We start from the raw sequence: 20,869 nt of genomic DNA on the forward strand, positions 1-20,869 counted from the left end.
AAAAATAGTAGTCCATTCTTTTACGTATTTGTGAATCAACTCAAAGGTTTGTAGGATTTCCAAACATGTTTGTGTCATTTTCTACGGTGATGTTTAAACTTAATGCAGTTTCAAAGTGAAGAATGACCTGTGTTACAAGAAAAATGTTCATTAAACAAAGATTTCAGATCAAATTCTGCCTCGACATCCAGAAAGACAAAAAGGTGAGTAGCACATCTGGAAAGAAGCACAGAGTCCATCTGCAATTCATTAAACTGGTGTATTAGTGGTAAAGCAATATTTAAGTTTAGAGTGGAAGCGCATGAGAAAAGACTATGAGGTGAGTCGACCAGATGGCCTTTGTTTCAGACCGGCTATTCACAGTCCTGCTGCCGTGAGTTATAACTCCAAAATAATACTTATAATAACAACAGTAGATTGCATTTGGCACTATCATGTTTTCAGCAAACACTATTATGTCCGATAAAACAGACGGATAGCTCTTCAGCCCTGCAGGTTCCACTCTCCCTTTTCAGGCCAATTTTTCAAGGTGTACTTTGTTCCTACTCATGTTTAAGCATAAATGAATTTCATAAATATCTGCAGAACCTAAGCACTGGACTAATTGCCAGTTGAGAGATCATATTTCCAAGTAATACTGTACATAAATTATTCACACAGTATTCAGAGACCAACACACAGACACAGTGTTGATACTAGAGCTGAGCAATTAACTGAATTTTACATTATGACCTCTTTCTGACCTAAACGTTCTGAAAAAGTGTATAAACTCATACAACCAATGACATCTAACCAGATGTTCTCCAAAGCTACACACCAGTGTCTTAATATCAGAGCTGAGACAGCACGACAAAGGAAACACTGTACACATGCAGTGATGTAGAAAAAAAAAAGTTCTATATTTCCTGATAGAAAGTTTCGGTTATATGGTTCAACCTCTGACGAGGAGATAACTGTATCTTTTGTTAGTTTGTTAGACAGAATTTCTCAAAAACAGTTGGAAAGATGTGCGTGAAAAATAAAATCTAGCACTTACTTGGTCGCTTATTTGATGCAGAGCCAATTTCTTTTATTTAAAAGAACAAATTTAGAGGAGCCTTTGGAAGAAACGTGCACTTTTTGAAAGCTTTCTAGGAATTCTGTAATAACTATCCATTATGTGCGTCATTTGTGGATTGAAAAATAGAATAAAAACAAGAATATGTGAATCAATTTTACAAATTTGACGGAAACATTAGACTGTGCTTGCACTTGATCAGGATTTCAAACTGAAGCCTAAAGCACACAAGGTTGTGGTGGAAGTTGAGACTGAATGAGAGTGAAATAGCAGCTAACTGTTTATTGTGCATCCTGTTTTATCAGGAGGATCAGGGATGTTTGCTGAAATTAACATTACCAATCCCAACAGCCTGCAGGGTTGCTGCAACTGTAAAGGCTTCACTTAAAGCCAAGCAAACCTTCAGCTTTTCCATCTGTGCTGAATACACTGTATTGGTATGTTACAGACAGATGGAAGTGCTGAGGAGGCTGTGGCTTCCCACATGTAATGTAGCTCAATCCAGATGGCTTTAAGGCGGCTTCTTAAATGTTGCAGTGTGATAGTGCCAAGCCATAGTGTATACTTTGAGCTCTGTAAGGGAATAACTTAATAGTGTTGTTTGTTTTAAAGATGTAGAATCGTTACACAGATCACAATCCACAGTGTTTACTTAACAGGGCCACTCCCCTCACCTGCAAGTCCACATTGGAGGGGATAATCCTCATCAATGGAAGACCAAACAGCAGAGGAAGAGACACAGAGAGGAAAAGAGAGTAGAGGTCTGCACTGTGATTAACATTTAATTTCATTATTCATCTGCTGAATGGGGCACCTTCAAAGACAGCCTTCAATACCGCTCAACCTCACTGTGACATGTTAACTGACCCCACAAATCAATCAGCAATCAATGCAGTGGTGGAGTAAAGATGAGGGGTCTCTTGTTCTTCTCCACCAGACAGTAAAGATACTTTATTTGGCAAAAAGAGCCGACTTAAAAGAATTGAAGCGAGTTAACCCCTCTGAGAGAGTTCCTTTGAGGTGGACTTGAATTGCTTTTATGATGGTTCAAAGCAGATAATGTGCACCTAAGCACCTGCAGCGAATAGAGGCCCTCCTGTGTGAAATGGTGATTGATTTAACAGGTCTGTCATTAAAGAAGGTTTTTAAGTCCACATTAAGTGCTTCGACAGAATAGGGATGGGTTAGAGTCACACTTCTCTGATTCTCTGTACTTCATTGATCTTTTTTCCTTTAGTATCTATGAACAGTGTCCTGTAGAGAGCTTTGAAATTCTCTGATTCCAGCTTCTTAAATTTGAATATTGAATATTTTCAGGTTTCTTTACTCCTCTAAGGCAGTAAACTGAATATCTTTGTGTTTCTGATGAGACATTTGAGGACACCTTGGACTTTGGGGAACATTGACTGACATTTTTCACCTTTTTTTTTTACATTTTACACACCAAACAACGATTAATCAAGAAAATAATCAACAAATTAATGAATGAAAAAATGCAGTTCTGCAGAGCCAAGTCGGCATCAGAAAAATACTGCATTGTCCTGAGCATGTGATTTTGTTTTGTCTCCTGACATTGACTGCAGAAACAGACTAGCGTGAACCAAATTATCTGTCAGGCCTTCTGTGTCACAGAAGGTAAGCAGCTCAAAAAGACTATGCGACCAATAAACAAGCCACACCAATGTGGGATTACATCGTGCGTTGGTATTTCATGTTTTATTTTTATGTCTTATAGTCAGGGTCATCTAATATTTGGCCCAATACAGAAGATTTCTTATCCTTGTGATTATCAAATCTGTGAAAAACATGAGAATCAACATCTCTACTGCTTTATCCTTCTCTTCATCTCTGTTTGACAAATAAAATCTCCCAGTAACCATCTTTCCTTTTCATACTCTTGATGAATGCTGAATAAAAAAAAGTGTTTATCCATCCACTCCCAAGCCTCTGAACATGAACAAGAAAGTCTGTCGGTGAAAAGCTTGTGAGAGCTCAAAGTGTCAGTGCTCAGTAAAGGTCAAAGCAGAACGGTGGTCAAGTTTTATGCATCTGTGCAGTCCTCAAATTGATCTACATATCTGCAGGCGTAAGTGTGCAAGTGGGTGTCCTGGAAGGTATTCAGAGCACATTCAAAGACGGTTAATATCTTCAAAGTCTGACACTGGTGACAGATGAGAGAAAAGAGAACACAGATTTAGGTTTAATCTGTAGGCAGGAGGGCCAACAATCTCCCAGCTGACCAAAAAAAAAGAAAGAGCTCTGTTTGCTTGCACAGTTTCCCACAGAGATATATAAGACAAAATAAGAAGATATGCATCATCTAAATCTCATCAGTACTTGCACAGCTATTTGTCATAGCTGAAAGTAAGGATTACATTAATTACCAAGTATAACAAATACTACATGATATATTACAAGGATTCTTATAGTGACAAGATTTTAGACAACCTACAGCTTCTACATAAAGTTTTGACTGTTGGTCAAAAAGAAGTGATTTCTGATGACGTTTAACAAGCATGACATTTTTAGAAGAAAAGAGCTGTAAACACAACATAAAGTTCATATGGCGAACTAGTAAGCAAACATTTAATTCATTTAGAGTTGTGTTCGTGTCCACCTGATGAAGTCCCATATTCTCCCTCCTTTCAGCACCATCTTGCAGCTCACGGAGGAAATATCTGGCTTTTAAGCTCATAAACGCTCCTCGATGTTCACCAGTTAGATGCTCATGTCTTCCTTTACTGGACAGTTTGTGGTTTTTACAGCTTTTTCCCTGACAACAGCTGTCTGCTGCAGCTGGAAACGACACTAATGAGAGCAGCGACTCCTTTCACATAAAAGTAGCCATGTGTTCAATTGTTAATATAAAAACATTGCTCATAGTCACTTAAACTATTACATTTTTAATTACAAACAGTCTGATAAGCACAGCAGGCAACTTTATAGCATGAAGCAAAATGAACAGTCTAGTAGATGTATAGCCTGATTACATTCAGAAACATTCAATATTTGTGCTTGTGTGAGCATCATATCACACACTAAGTTTGCAGCTACACTGTGCAGTTGTTTGTGAGGTTACATTAAATAGGGTGAAGTGGAGGAAATAAATATAGATACCTATTGGGATGGGCAGTGTAATAGAAGAGTAGAAAATGAGGATAAATGAGGTTCAGTGTTTGCCAGGCTTTCAGGCACGTACACACATAAAACCATGCAAACACACACACACACACACACACACACACACACACACACACACACACACACACACACACACACACACACACACACACACACACACACACACACACACACACACACACACACACACACACACACACACACACACACACACACACACACACACACACACACACACACACACACACACACACACACACAGAGAGAGCCAGTGGACTATTGAGGAATAGGGTGGCGGCCCACTTCTTCCCTGTCCAAACACTGCCACCCTGCAGCACTTAGGTTTATTATTCTAATGTACAGCCGTGTGCCAAAAGGTTTCAGACAAGTTAACAAACCTCATAAGAGGTGGAGGACCAAACACACTCTGAACAAAGGCCATTCAGAACATCAGGATGAGCTGTAGCATAAAGGGACATCATGCAAACAACATGTTGACAACACTGTACTCTGGATGTCTGAGACAATGCTAAAAATGCAAACCAGGCTGTAAGCAGCAACTGAAAACATGCAATTCATGTTCATTTTACAGCTGCTCGCTTGTACATGTTTCGCTAACACAACAGCATCATTATAGAAGAAAACAATGCGTAGAGGAGACTAGAAGTTGATGAAACCATATAGCTGTTTATTTAAAAGGATAAATTGGGCAGACGGTGGTAATCCACTGGGAAAACAGGCATGTCCGCCTTGTTTGGACAGCGAGAAGATGGCCGCATGGAAAGCATCACATTCCATCTTAAACGGCACAAAATCTCTGCATTTTCTCACTCAGGATCATCCAGGCCAAACCTCAAATATCCTCCCACATTTTAGTAACCTACAGAGAGAAAACTCCATCTTTTTCCTCTGTACTGAGGATATGAAGATGTGGAGGAAAGAACCGATCAGGAGTGCAGCAGTCGGTGAAGAGGTGGTGGTGGCAACAATGTCATTAGGGTTTCTAATGACATTGTTGCAGTGAATAGATAAGTGGCCATTAAAGTTAATAAAGTAATTTGGTTTGATAATGATGCAGGTGATTTCCAATGTCTATAAATGTTATCATAATATTGCAAAAAACACATAAAACAATCAAACAGATCTTTTAAGCCGTGTTTAGACAGAATGACACAATTGCAGATAGAATCAGTGAAAAGACTTGAGTGGGCACGAATAGATGTACATTTGTCCAAGGTGACGTAAACTGAGGCATCCAATTTCACATAGAGGTGAAATTTTGCTTTGCTTTCTGTCCAAACACAGATTAGAACAGATGTTTGTATAACATGCTGAGATCATATCTGTCTGTAACAATACTATTGTAAAACAGTCAATTGTTGGCAATCTGTTTTTTTGATTTATGCATATAATAAGGAAGCCTGCATGGGAGATGGTAATAATGGCTTGTATGTTTATCTGTCAATTATGAAGAGGCGAGAAATCAATATAGAATGAAAACAGAAAAAAAAATAAATCAATGACAAATACCCCTTGGCGTGTCTGTTGTTGGATGGATGTACGTCGTGCAGGTAGGAGGCTCTGTGCACTAATTACTTCAGACCCACTTCCCCTCTGCCTGTGTAAGTCCTTATGCAACGCTGTGACGTAGCTGCTGCCCAACCTTGTATCCCACCACCCACGTAGCTTCTGATGTGCACACTCGTTCTTCCCTGCCGTCCGTTCACCTCGCAGTCAGCCTGCCTCCCACCACACGGTCAGCCTCTGCACTTCAAAACCTTCACTTCAGGACTGTTTGTCACGTCATGTTCTTTATGCGTATCAGTACATGCATTCATTAGAAAGTGGGTATGTGTGTGTTGTCCGTGTGTGTCGTGGCCTCTCAGCAGGAGACTAATCAGGTCAGATATCACACAGAGTGTGTTGAGAAATGCATTTAAAAATATCCAAACAACCAACCTCAGGGAGGGGTCGTCCCACTTACACACTGTATCCTTAATGGCAAGGAAACTAAATGAAGTTTGCTTAACTTAATGCGTTTAAGATTGGTAGAAACTTTTCTTTTTTACTTTTTAAGACAGACAAGTCTGTGAGCAGATCTGGAGGTTTGGGACTGGATCTGTAAACCCGTCATTTTACCAGAGAACCTGGTCCCAACATCAGTATCAACCAAGGTACCAGAGAATGTTTGAATCAGGGATAAATCAGCGTAAAACTCCTGTAGTGCTTTATCTGCAAAATCTCTTAAATGCATGACGGACAGGATAGTCCTGAAGCTTTTGTCTTTATTGGACTTATTTATGCTGCCTGAACAAGCCTCACTCTCTGCTAATATATGAATTTCTTCTTTAGGTCTTTTTTTATTGGTTTGTTTGCTTCTTCTTTTGTTCTTGTCTTAATCTTAAATATTGCAATTCTGATCATTGAAATATGCCATAAAGGCTTGTATCTAAATCTTGAATACTAACAAATCTCAAAATAATAACACAAAACTGATCTGTCAACACAAACGGCATTCAGGACTGATTTCCCAGCTCCAAAGCTAAGAAGCAACAAAGTACACAGGATGTCCTGAAATGAAAAACCCACATTTGGTGAAAAACTGAAAAAAGAAAGTGTAATATGACCCTGTTGGGTGAAAGTGTAAAAAGCGGAGAAGAACTGAAGCAGAGATTGAAACAGAGAAGAGTAAGGAAAAAATAATTGAGGTTTATTACAACTTGGGTCGTAATTTTATAATTTGGGCCATTTTTTCTTTCAATTATGACAAATCTGTACACACTAGCTAATTTCTGAGAATATACCGACATTGTAGAAGTAAGAAAGGATAAGAAACACAACAAACCCCCAGATTAGCCAAACCCGTTAAGGAGGAAAGAACAAAACTAAACAGTAAAATAATGACCCAGGATGTCCATTATTAATCACAGTTTACAGGCCGACTGTCCTCACTGACTCACTGTACTTGCTGTTGAGGTGTTCAGTACATGTGTGACCTAATCTTCAACGCCGAATCTTAAAACTGAACTGACTGTACTGAATCATCATTGTCACACAGTGGAGCTCCTCACTGGAGACGCACAGTGTGTTGCGTCAAAAACTCGCTGAAAAGCCGAAGTGCCTGCTGAGCTGTTTACCTCATGAACGGTGCTTTTACAGGCTTAGTTTTATTTTGAACTGAACGCAGCAACTTCATCTAGAAATATGCTCGAAATGCCACTGAACTGAAGACAGTGTGAATCAGTCATAGCATCGTGAGCGGTGATACACTTGCTTGTTTGTTTAAAACCCGCATCATTGTCTGACAACTCGTGTGTCCCATCTGACTTACAATGTCACCACATTCTCTGGAGTTTTTCACTTATTGTTGTTTATTTGATAAGGAGCAGATCATGTTAACGGACATCAGTATGAAAACACAAGATGCAAACATGCTCATTTACATCCATAGGGTTAGGGTAGTACACATATCATATCATGAAATAATGACTCACGTTGTAATACCCTGGACTTTAATTTGCTGTTTGGTTTTTTTGGTCAAATTGCTGACCTGTTTATCTGTTTTCTGTTTCCGTGTTTTCTCGTGTTCCTGACCACAGACTGTGAAACCCCACCACAGTCAGGAGGGTGTGAGAGGGATTACTGCAGGATGGCGAACAGTTGACACAGCTGAAGAGTAAGTGAGTGGGAAAATGAGTGGTAGTGAGAGAGCAGAAAAAGAGCGAGAGAGCAACGAGGGAACAAAAGAAAAAAGAGGAGAGTAGTAGGAGTCAGAGAGTCTCCAGGCCCGTGCTGTACATCAGCACATATGGGCCTCCCTGCAGCAGCTGTGAATGTCATGATCACACTCACTACCGTTGCAATCACAGCTGCTCTGGTTGAGGGCATGTCGGGTTTTTCATGCTTTCTGTCTGCTCTTTTTAGAGCATGCAATCCACAAGTGACAACAGATGATGCATTACGCTACGTGTACATCAGGTGTGAAATATTCTCCTGACTTTTTGGCGTACGCTCATGTTTGGGGATCAAGGCTGAACAGTAAAACTGTGCCCACGTCCTCTGACTAACACTGACGCCTGAGCCCATGTAATCCCACCACTTACACTGTGATTCACTTCCCATCGATCACAGTAATATTTCATCATTCTGAAGGCTGTACTGGGCCGCATCAGTGCTTTGAGCTGAATGGTACATTCATAAAGACATGAATATCATGCTGATGTTAAGCAGGTATAATGTTTGCTAATTAGCACTAAACACAAAGTGCACTTGCGGCTGATGGGGGTGTCCTTAGTTTTTAGCTTTAGTATTGGACAATCTCCTTTACTCTGGCACCAGAATGCAGCAGCAGCAGCAGCAGCAGCAGCAAGTTTTTTTAACAGGCACACGTGTACTTTGACCTGATGATGGCTCTAAAATAAACATACTTTTTAAGGCAATCCATCCCAGAGCTGTTGAGACAAGAGCTGATAAATTGATTAGTCGGTTGACAGAAAATTAATCAGGAACTACTTTGAAAATCGAATAATAGGTTCATTTACTTTTCAAGCAGAAATACCAGAAGAAATCCCTTTTTAGTTCCATATATGTGATGATTTGCTCTTTTTCTGTGTTTTATATCATTGTAAATTGAATATCTTTGGGGTTTTGACTGTTGACTGAACAAAAACAGATTTGAAGAGGTCACCTTGAAGTCTGGTAAACAATTAATGGACCAACTGAATAACTGAGTGAGTCATAAAATAATCAGTAGATTAATCAATAATGAAAATAATTGTCCACTGCTGCCCTAACTGAGACGTTTCACTCAAAACCACCTCTTCACGGCACAAGATGACATGAGGATCACCAAAGCCAGCAGGATTCATCCACTGGGCACCAGAGTATCTGTACAAAATGCCCATCTAGTAATTGGTGAGATGTTTCAGACTGGACCCCGACTGGACCGACCCACCAAGAGTTCCTACCTGAACTGATGCAGTATGAAGAATTCAGTGACTTCAGAGTCCACTTTCAAGTTATCCTGGATAAGAAGCCCCCCCCCCCAACCCAAGGACACCCCGTCATTAAGTGATGTTGATGACGGTGACTTTGCTGTGAAAACAGCAAAGTCCAGCCCTTCTGGCATCTTATCAGGGCTGTTTACGAAACCGTAAATCCAATCAGTTCCTTGAGACTCATTTTCAAAGTGGCTGCAGGAAAGGGAGCAACGACAAGGGTCAGTTTTGAGAAAATCAGAGGGCACACGTACGGGAGAGATTAAAAAACATTTCCTGTTATAGTAGCGGAGCAGTGATTGAGTAAAGAGACACAGGAGAGGTCCGATCTCTATTTCTCTACACAGCACATTAGAAATTTATAGTCTGGGGGTTGTTCTTGTCACGGTCATCAGTATTCAAGGAATGAACACTGCACTCTTTGTAGAATAAAAAACAGCACTGGTTGCGTCATTTCCACTTTGCGTCATGATCAGATATTGAATAATGAATTTTCTAAAAGCCAGGACAGGCCAAGTGGATGAGACTGCTCTGTGGTGCACCATGTAATGTTGCAGAGATATACACCATTATTCTGCAGACATTAGTTTATTTAGTAAAATGAAAAGGGTTTTTTTTTTTTGCAGAATACATGATCAAACTGAAAAGAAACAAAAGATGAATCCATAATACAGCTGACGCGATTATTCAACAGAAATTTATTCTGCAATTGTTTTGGTATTTCAGCATTAATCCAGTTATTTTTTTAAGAAAAACATCCGCAAGTTCTGTGATTCCAGCCTCTTAAATGTGAGGATTTGGTGCTTTTCTGTCATCCATGATAGTAAACTGAATATCTGTGGATTTTTAACCATTGGTCAGACAAAATATGACATTTAATGCTGGATCTTAGGCTGAGATGACGGGCGTTTTCCACCATTTTGTGGCGTTTTATAGACAAAACAATTAATCGAGGAAATGGTAGTAGATTAAGAGATTAATTGATTTTGTAAATAATCATTTGTTTGTGGATTAGCATTAAAAAGTTAAACGTTTTAAAATGTGGATGGTGGTTGTTTCAGTTCCATGGTCCATTTGCATTGAAATGGGGCCATTAGTCAAAGCGCCAGGAAAGGAGGTGACAAAATGTGGCAATTTAGGAGGTAAAAGAAGTCTCCTGCTGTGCCCAGCACCTGAAAATTGGGACAAAAAAAAAAAAAAAATCACATGAGGTTCCAGCAGAGAGAACTAAGTGGGAGGCCTGTGTGTGTGTGTGTGTGTGTGTGTGTGTGTGTGTGTGTGTGTGTGTGTGTGTGTGTGTGTGTGTGTGTGTGTGTGTGTGTGTGTGTGTGTGTGTGTGTGTGTGTGTGTGTGTGAGAGAGAGTGTGTGTGTGATACATCTGTTGCTAAATCCTCTAAATACTTTCTAGCCTCGATATTCTTCAAATATTCATAATCACAGACGTCACCTACTCGTGTCAGGACGCACAGACAGACAGGAGAGGAGGAGTCCTGGCCTGACCCGCTCTCAGGCATCAGGGGTCTCTGAGGTCTCTGAGGTCCGTGCTCCAGCCTCCCAGCTGTGCAGTCCAGCTGTGCACCAAACACAGACACGCTGGCTAAGAATACCAACCCTCCACCTGAAATGGAGCTTGAAGAGCGAGTCAGATAGCTTACTCCACTAATTTTATTGTTATATGAAACTAGATAAATGTGTAGGATCTTTACTTTCATAATACCGTATTGTGCGTGTAGATTAAAGGCACCCGATGGAGTGTCTGACCACCAGTGGTGTCAGTGAGCAGTGTTTTGATGGACAGGTCCCTGCTCAGGTCTCATGCTCAACTAACACATGTACGTCGAGTAAAAGTTATGCACAAGTCAGCCATAAAATAAAACAGGAACTATGTGACATCCATTGGCATTGTGCCATCTGTAATGTTTCTAGTCATAACTCTTATTGTAGATATCTGTAATGTCATTTTTGCAAGTCATAATGCCAATGTCTGATATCCATGATGACATTTTTACCAGTCATAATGTATTTTGGAATATTCAAAAGTAAATCTTAGATATTTAGAGTGGGATCTTTTTTCATTTTGGCTGAAATTAATTCTGAAATTAAAATAATGACAAATGAAAAGTATGTTGTGGATATCCAAAATTGAAAGCCCAATATACCTGACTGGTAAAAGTGAGGCCATTTGTCCCAGGAAGGAGGTCATTGAGGACATTGGACATGTTCCTTTTGACTAGGAAGAACTGAATCAACGACAACTGCGAGATATATATGTTCAGTCTCGCTGTTAAAAGTTAAAATATGTCCACACAGGTTCAAAGAAACATTCACAACTACGTGGAAATCAATTTGGAGCATGCTCTTAATGAAAAAAACGAGGTAAAGACCAACTGCGCTCTCTTTGCTTTGTCAGCACATTGCACGTGTTGTGGATTCAGCTTATTGCCTGAGTTTTATACACTGTGTTGTGACATTACAGCAGATCCTGAACAGCCTGCAGTCTGACAACTACACCATGAAACTGATACACAGCAAGTTTTCCTGTAGCTGAATTACATTCGAAGACGCTTCAGACATCAGTCCAGGCGCTATGTGAGCAACCTAAGTCTTTAACTAATGATGTAGTCCTTCTTTTGTCATGGAGAGAACAAACAGACATAAGCCTGTAGTCTGTTGTGCGTCATGGCTCATTGTTTTAAAGCCACACTGAGTCACAGAATCATTATTTCAGGCGGTTTTAAATACTGTGGTGTGGGAAACTGCGCTGCATCACTAATTACAGTAAGAAACCACTGACAGCACAGTCAACTCAACACAATGAGAGACTACATAAACAAAGAAACCCAAAAAAAACACTAAATCAGCATTTCATTTCACATGACGGCCCCTCAGGAAAACTAAACACAACAGTCCACATGTTGCCTGACAGCAACACACCTCCCACCATGTTCCCATTGTTGTCTTGTCTTCTAAAGTTTCTTTTTATTTGCTCTTCAAGGAGACCGTTTGTGTAGCCCAACACAAAGAATGGAGGGACTTGACCTCCAGTCGAAACAGCTCAAGGACGATTTTCACAGCGGCACAACAGAGCGGTACAGAAAACACATTATCTATTACAAAACACTAAGACTAATATTAAACACTCACTCCTCCATCACTGTCTCCCTAATTCCACAAAGTCTGACCAATAAGGTGTCTTCCAACGAACAGTTAATTAAAAAAAAGGCATGAGGATCTACTGCAGAGGACACACACTCATGTGAACACATACCGTCTGCACACACACTGCTTTCACCTGCCTGCACACACTGAACTTCAAGGCTGCTCCAACCTTCCAGACGAGCTTTTCAGTAAGTCTCTCTTTGACAACTCTACACGATTGTTCACGACACTCCTCAGGATAAGGGCTTTACTCCTCAAGGTCAGAGGAGTTTGTACATATTTGCCAGCATGAAATAAAAGCCAAGATGTTTCATGTTGCACCAAAAAACGAAGCGGACAGCAGCTTAAAACGCTGACGAAGGAACACAGAAGGGAATATTTATAAGAGGAGGCAGGCCACAGCAACACTGCAACAATTACGTCCAAAGGAGAAGAAAAACAAGCATTTAGATGATCAGACAGGTTGGAGACTAGCCAATAGTTTAAACATGCTTATTTCCGAAAAACTGAAAGTGAGAAGTGAGCGCAACTGAAATGTCTAATTATCACTCACAGCACAGGAAGACTGTGTTCTCGCTCGCCTGCGGTATCCAGTAGGTCGGAGCTGAAGCAGGAAGTTGGTCTGTTAAACCATGATGGATGTTTCTGTGTTTATGTTCGTTTCTTCCTCCAAATAAGTTCTGGGAGTGTTTAAAAACAACATGTGATCATCCAACTGCTTGTGATTGTTGCCCCATCCAGCTTCTCTTTAGTTATGTTTGCAAAATGCTAGAATTATACTTTAAATCCTGCAATCCTAGTTTTAAATCTTAGGTAACCACGTAGGTAAAATACCCAGATTATGAAGTACAACAAATCTCTCATCAAGTAATTTATGTCCTCACAAGCAAAGATCATCATACTTTTAGTCTTGTGATTGGCAGTTTTTAAGTTGTTCTTCTTAAAATGCATTATAACGTGTGTTACTTAAAAGTGCTAAGAGCATAAAGTTGGTATTAAAAGCTTGGTCAGATTCCTGTTGGCTTGTATATTGGCTTGTATTTATCTCAACTCAAATTAGCCAGTACTTCAGTTCATTAAACTCTTGTTTTAAGTTCTCTGTTTACCACTGATCCATAAAGCAGTTTGGCAGATTTGGTCAAATGAATAAGAGGGTTAAAACAACCCCAGACTATGTTATTGAAAGATGTCCATTACAAATAGTGTATTGGCTTTCAAACTACATGCAGACCTGTAAAGATATATTGAAAGCTTTTTTACAATACCAAGTGCAATATAAAACAAATTCAATAAGCAGATTTTATGCTGAATTCAGGGGAGATAAAAATGCTATCAAAGCCCAACTCTTGGCACGCAGAGTCATAATACTCATGTATAGGATAAAGTATGGACGTGGCTAAAATTTGGGAGTCTTAACACGGATGCTGACACCCCGATATGCAGACGAAGCAGTTCCTTTGAGAGAAGCTTGCCATGTGCTAATAAAATCACTTGAGAAATTATCAATGCAAATGAACTTTGGCCTCCCACTGGAAAAGGCTCCGCAGTCGTCTCTTTGCAAGCTTGCAAAGCACCTGACCTCTGTTTGTGTTTAGGCTGAAGAAATTTGAATAAAATATCCTGTAAGTAGTGCTGGAGAGTTGGAGGAGTTCCTCTGCTGTTCAGTTTGTTTGCTCCTCTTTGTCACATCGTCATCTCGTTCCAAGTATTTGCTCTTTGTTTACCGATGAGGTAGCTGCATACAAAAATAGATGAGGTGTTTTTTTGTTTTTTTTAAAACCTCATTACTCAAATGAGCACACTTGGGAATTTTTTTGGTATAAACACACGACAGAGCTGCAGTGCACAGACGCACCATAACTCCCTCCTCACAGAGGGCCAATTTACCAACAAGTACACTTTTGTGTCCAAACCCCGGAGTTATATTCTTGTTTCTCCTTGCAAAAACACAAACGGTGGAGTTCTGGTCCCACAGAGCACCTGGCAATGCAATAATACTCTGAAAAGTGTCTCTGTGTGGAGCAAAGCGTGGCTGCAGACGGCGTCAGAGGGGGAATGCCATTCATTTTAAGAATTCACACGTGTTATTTCAGCACCCCAAGGAAGGTCAGCCAATACTTGAGGCACTTTCTCGAACGCACAAGCTAGAAAAACAGACCACGGACTTTTCTGTGTTGTCACTGGGACGTCTTTACTGAGCCATAAAGGAAAAACTATTTTGGTATTTAGCATTTTTTCGCCCCTACAAAGTCAGCATCCCATTCATCGTCTATGGCACAGACCTAGATTTCAAGTCCCACATTGGTGCTACAAGTTGAAGGCTTTTGTTTCAGATTTCCAGCTTTAGGAAAGAGCAGATGGAGCTCTGAGCACTGAACTGTTTAGATGCACATGTCTTTACCTTTAACACCTTTGATGATTTAAATGAACAAATGTCCTACACACCTTACAGTTAGGATAACAATGCACAGATAAGGATGCAGGCCTCTGTTTGTGGAGATAAAAGCAGTCACATTTGTGCTGAAGGAGATAAGGAAATTGTTGATTTATGTTGTGGGACTGAAGCTGAAGTCTGAGCAGGAAATGAGTCTGGGGTTATGTCTAAACCCACTCAGCCTGCCATGTCTGATGCACACGTCTGATAAAAGGGGACTTTTACATACTGAAAGACTCTGTTTGGGACACTTGGACAAAACAAACACACTTTATTTCCTCCATGATTTGAGCTACAGACCAACAAACCCCTGCTGCAGCCAGAGGAACCAGCTCAGCCTTCACACACCTGTGCGAAGGGGCGGAAGGAAAAGTTGGTCTTTCTTTAAAGTGTCCATAACAACGTGGAGGTAAACACGTGTGTTAGTTCTGCTGCTACAACATACAACAACTTATAAGTCAGTAAACCTCACATGAAAGCCAAACTCACCATGTGAAGCTGAGCAGGAGTGGACCGTCCGGAGCAGCTGCTCTGTTCTTTAAAGCGTCCGGAGAAAAGTCTGGACGCTCTTCGTCCTTTTTAAATCGTCTTATCCACAAACTCGTAACTTCACTAAGGTGTCTAGAGACAAAACTGCATGTTCGGTGTTATTTCTGTGTCTCTCCGGCTCCTCTTCCTGCCGCTGAAGGTGCGTTTGTTGTTGTGCGGAGAGCCGGACGGACGCTGCTCATGTTTAGAGAGCAGAGGTAAGCTAGCGAGAAAGCTAGCGGCTACATCCGGGTGTGGATTTCAAAATAAGATAGCCTACTTATTATTATTTCAAATCTTAAAAATACAAGTATCATACTTTCAGGTTATGATCCTTTGATTTGTGGACATCCATCATTTATGGCAAACAGTTAAATCTAAAACTCATTTTCCATCTCTTATTACTTAATGAAGGATTAATTGCAGCCCGAGTAGGTGAAAAATATTCAGGATTGCAACAATTAGGCCAAAAAAGTGACATAAATATGTACATTTCTTGTGCCCTCTTAGATTTACCCAAGTTGGGCACCATATAATCATTATTTTATCAATTTTATCTGATAAAATGTCAGCCTATATGCGTTATCTATTCTAGGCATATGGGCTGACAGAAATAAGATAAGATAAGATATTCTTTTATTAATCCCATGATGGGGAAATGTACAATGTCACAGCAGACAGGAGGAGATATAAAAGAATATGTACATCTACGGTAGAGGAAGTATGAAAAATAGAAGTAATATAGTATATAAGTGGGAAAAGGAAACTCAAAGTTGGGCGAGAGAGCTGCTGTAACAGGCTGCCACTGGTGTGGCACCATCTTGACTGATGTCAATGCATGTGAAATGGAAAAATCAAACAGTTTTTCCAATCAAAATTATATGGGTCAATGGTAAATATAGCCTTCACCTAACTGACAGTTGATTAGTGATGCCTCGCTAAAACAGTCATTACACTGTGAGGTGTTTCTGGCAAACTAGCGTCTCCAAAATGGCCATTAAATTAAATTAACATCTCTATAAAACAACTGGGAGCAGAAACTGGGAGAATAATCTAAATTTCACAGGCTATGGGAAGATTCATAAAGAGAATTAATAATGAAACATACAATGGGACATATAAGGATGTAAATTTGCCTTCAAGCCACAGTTAAAGTAGTATTAGCCTACTGTATATACACGGGAATGAAATTGTACGCTTTTATTTTGAATGCAAATTAACGCGCATCCGGTACTTTCCTGTCTCGTTTTTGAGCTTGACACACTTGGACGTCTCTCTCTCTCTCTCTCTCTCTCTCTCTCTCTCTCTCACACACACACACACACACACACACACACACACACACACACACTCTCTCTCTACTAAAACAAGTAGAGGCACTTTTGCTCATAATCTCTCCTAAAGCCAAAAAACACTCTCTGGGCCCCGTAGGATCTATTATGATTAAATATGAAAATAGCAGATATAAAAAACACTAAACAAATGTCTATCAAACGATTAATTTAATACAATATTTCCTATGAATACCTTAGGGACAGGTGCCTAACATAAAAACACAGCAAATTTAAGTCAAAATTAGGACCCCTTAGGTATATTATAACATTTAATCTGTGTCCAATAATGTCGAGATAAACAGACTGATTAAGTGTGGTTGAGTTGTAAAGGGATTACGGTACAGTACAATGGTTTGTCGTGAAGATAAAGTACCCTAGATCCCTGTTCCTGTTCCAGCACAACCGGTTCTTTGCTCTGTATTCTAAATATGTAGAACGAGGTCATACCTGACTAACCTCAACCCTCTCAGGCAAGCCTTTCTGCTCCAGAGGAGTAAAACAAGGCTATTCATAGTCCCACAGAGAGTTTTTTTTAATATCTGTGGTGCTGAATGTCACCACGTTTTTCACATATGCCAGAAAATGAGATAAGAAGCATAGTAATGATTAAAATTCCCTGTTTGCTTGTCAATTTTAGCCCTGACCTCTGACTGACCCTCTGGTTCCACATGCCATGAGGCCACATACTTCTTGTGCATACTTATTATTGCTCCTGTGTGTTTGCATAGGTCGGCTCATTCACTTCGTGTGTATGTGGCACATATCTTAAGTTTTCCTTCATTTGCAAAGAGCTCAACTCCATTTGCAGTGAAATTCAATTTACCGAACTGGGCGGCTCCGTGACGCTGGTGAGGCTCCAGCAATCAGGCCTGGTGGGAATGGAGGAAAATTATCCCGCACTTATCCGGCCACTAGAGAATTTGAGAAGAGTTGTTACAGTAATTGATAATTGTGTGTGGGATGAATGCAGCGTGTCTGCTGATAATGACCCCCAAATTCAAAACTCTGAGTCTGCTCTTCGCCACTCGAGCGTGGGGACATTGTGTTCCCGCCGCTCTCTGCTCCTGGCTGGGCCGGAGTGTGCATGCCCAAGATGCCTATCATGCCATGCGCAATTATGTTGTGTTGTCTGATAATGACCTCCCCTCCGCGTCCTCTGTGAGTTCATTTTATTCATAAACATGCCGGATGGAGATAATTGGTGAAAAGTAATTGGTCGATGACGCTGCAATTCATTTCACTCAGAAATGGCCCCTTGTAGATCTCCACCATTTGAGAGTCCACTTCCTGAATGTGAAACTGCAGTACTGTCCATTACGACACATTATGCAACTGCAGAGGAAGCTGGGAAAATATACTTTCCAGGAAGTCCTTCCAGGTGCACTATTATGGGATTCATGCACTTACTTGATATTCCCATTTGAGCACTTACATGATGTACAATATTTTCACACCGAGTTCCCTTCATTTGCGTGATTGCAGACGTTTCTTTTCTTGAGTTAGTTTTCTTGAGCTCTACTCTCAGCATCTTAAGTTTATGTGTTCATAAAGACAATTAAACCGACAAAAATCTGGTTATCAGTGAGATAAAAATAGTAAATGGACTGTATATGTGGAGCAGATTTCTAGTGGGTTTTGATCACTCAAAGTACTTTAACATCCGCTCTCCCACTCATAGGAGGGGCTACCAACCTAACCGACCAACAACTCACCCACCAAGAGGCATTTGTGGGTTCAGTATCTTGCCCAAAGCTACATTGACATGCAGACTGGAGGAGCCCGAAATCAAGTGGACACAGCCAGCGCTAAAAAAAACAACAAACAATAGAAGTAAGTCCGATGCACTCAAATGCACAATCCCCAGCAGTAAGCCCAATAGGATCTAAGTGACAGCAATGCCCAACAACAAGGAGGAAAAGAGCTCAACTAAAGCAAATTGCCTGAATGTCATATGAGGGGAAGAGGGGGGAATGTCCTGGTGACACCTGAACCCAAACACACTGCCTGTGTTACCTTGATCTGCTGCTCTCATAGTGTTGGGAGCTCAGAAGGGGAACAAACAGAACCAACTATGACGTGCTTTGTGCTCTCTGACCTGCCTCCAAACACTGTGACTCACATGAAAAGGTTGTTACAATGTGAACCCTGGCGGATAATCACCACAAGCCGGAGAAAAGGTATTTATTGACTCAAAAACAGACATTTTCATGTGGTTGAGTGACAGAATTAACAATGTATGCCATACATGCAGTTTAAAGGATCGTTCAGGTTTATTATAAACACAGCAACAGTTTAGCCAGATTAACTAAACCTCTTTGTGTAGAAAGCAAGCACAGCCAAGCTGTAATAATCCCTTGTTGCACAGGAAAACTGTGTGCACAACTACAGTATTTAAAATGTTGAATCTATGACAGACTTTCAATTTATTACCAAAAACAGAGCTGATAAAGGAGAGTAACAGTGCATGTTTAGCTCAAAATAGATGAAGTCTGTCACCCTAAACACGGCCGATCTTGGAAGTTAAGCAGGGTCGGGCCTGGTTCGTACTTCGTACGTTCGTACTTGGATGTGAAAAAAAGTCCTCCACACCTGATGCTGCTCCTGTTCACAGGCTTGAAATGAGCATCTGGCATCTGCACTGTTATTTCTTTGCTTACTTTGAGAACAGATGGGTCTGAAATTATCATCTGAGTGTTGTCTGATGTGTCATTTGAATGCATCAGCAAAGCGAACAAACAATTCTGAACCTTTGTAATCTAGCATGAAGGATAAAATTGTTGTCCTTAGAAGTTTTGTTTTGCTTGAAAATGTAAGAGCTCAGTCAGAAAAACGGCACAGCCTGGAAGAGAGCCCAGAAAATGTATATGTAAGATATTATAGGTGACTTAATGACAATTTCAATGGACAGCAACTGTAAACAGTATTTACATGCAAGCTGCAGAGTCGCTGTCGTATGTAAGATAAGAGAGACTTGATTTATCCCACACTGGGGAAATTCACTTGTTCACTTGATAAGTCACAAGAATCAAAAAGTTTGTTCATACATTTCTCCTAATCAAGGCCAGTTTCATGCGTGTTGTAATAACAAAGCAAACTGTAAGTACACAAGCTTCTTGTCTTCTCTAATCTCTGTGAAGTATTTCAGCAGGTTCTGGTAAAATAGCTTCAAGTTTATAGTCAGAACATGTCACTTGATATGAATATCAACATTTTTGGCGCAGCTCCATGTTGGCTCAGTGTGTTTATTTTCTGCAGGAATTCAGCTCCTTTTGTCGTTATTGGCTGGAGCCGCGAGGTGCCAAAGACTCCCTCAGCCATCTAATCTGGGTATCGGTGTGCCAAGGGAATTGCTTTGTCATTTACTGAACGGTGCACTCACTTTGATTCCCATTATCAAACGTTGTCCTTTTGTAATTGAGGAGCTTAATTAAAATATGCAATCACTTCATGAGAGTATGAGAGGAATATTTAATAGATCACCAAACGCTCTTTCCATCTGTATTTTGTGCACATTACCAAAACTGACAGAAATGGTCTAGAAACTGTGACACTGAGCATTCATAAGTGATGTGCTTTGCTTTATTTTAGAAGTGTCTCAATGGAGGATACTGCACTGTCAGATAATCGGCTTAAGTGACCATGCTTATGCCGATAATGCTTCAATTAACTGCTGCACTGGGCGATCACTGGCTCTGGTTTTCTGCACTCAGACTTTCATGAAGCAGACGGTCAGTGTGTGCACACAGTCTGAGAAGATTAGGCAGAGAGAGGCCTCCTTTGACGGTGGCCATGCAGACGGCTAATTTGAGATTGAATGGGCTGGCTGGGCGAAGCAGTCTCCATGTCCCTTCCTCTGTCTTTCTCGCTCTCAGAGTGAATTAAAAGAAAGTCTGGTGTGAGGTGCTAGAGCCCTGCCAGGAGCCTCGCTTATCCCCAGTGTAATTCTGACCACTTGCTTGAGAGGAAAGAGGCCCTCTTCTCATTAAAAGCAGTGATGGCTGTTCCTCAAAGCCTCATTTAAAAGTTTCCTCAACTATTCCCTCCACCTCAGACTCCACTTTCCTGACCACAAACCCATCACTCCTCCCACTGTAATTACGCTCTTATTGTCACCCCACCTGCCCCTTCATTTACCCTCTATACTTTTTTCCAGCGTCCAGAAAAGCCAGAACTGCAGGGTAAGATGGTACACGCTCTCCAGTCCCCTCAGGGTTCTTG

This window comes from Pempheris klunzingeri, chromosome 20, assembly GCF_042242105.1.
Source record: "Pempheris klunzingeri isolate RE-2024b chromosome 20, fPemKlu1.hap1, whole genome shotgun sequence".
NCBI lineage: Eukaryota > Metazoa > Chordata > Actinopteri > Acropomatiformes > Pempheridae > Pempheris > Pempheris klunzingeri.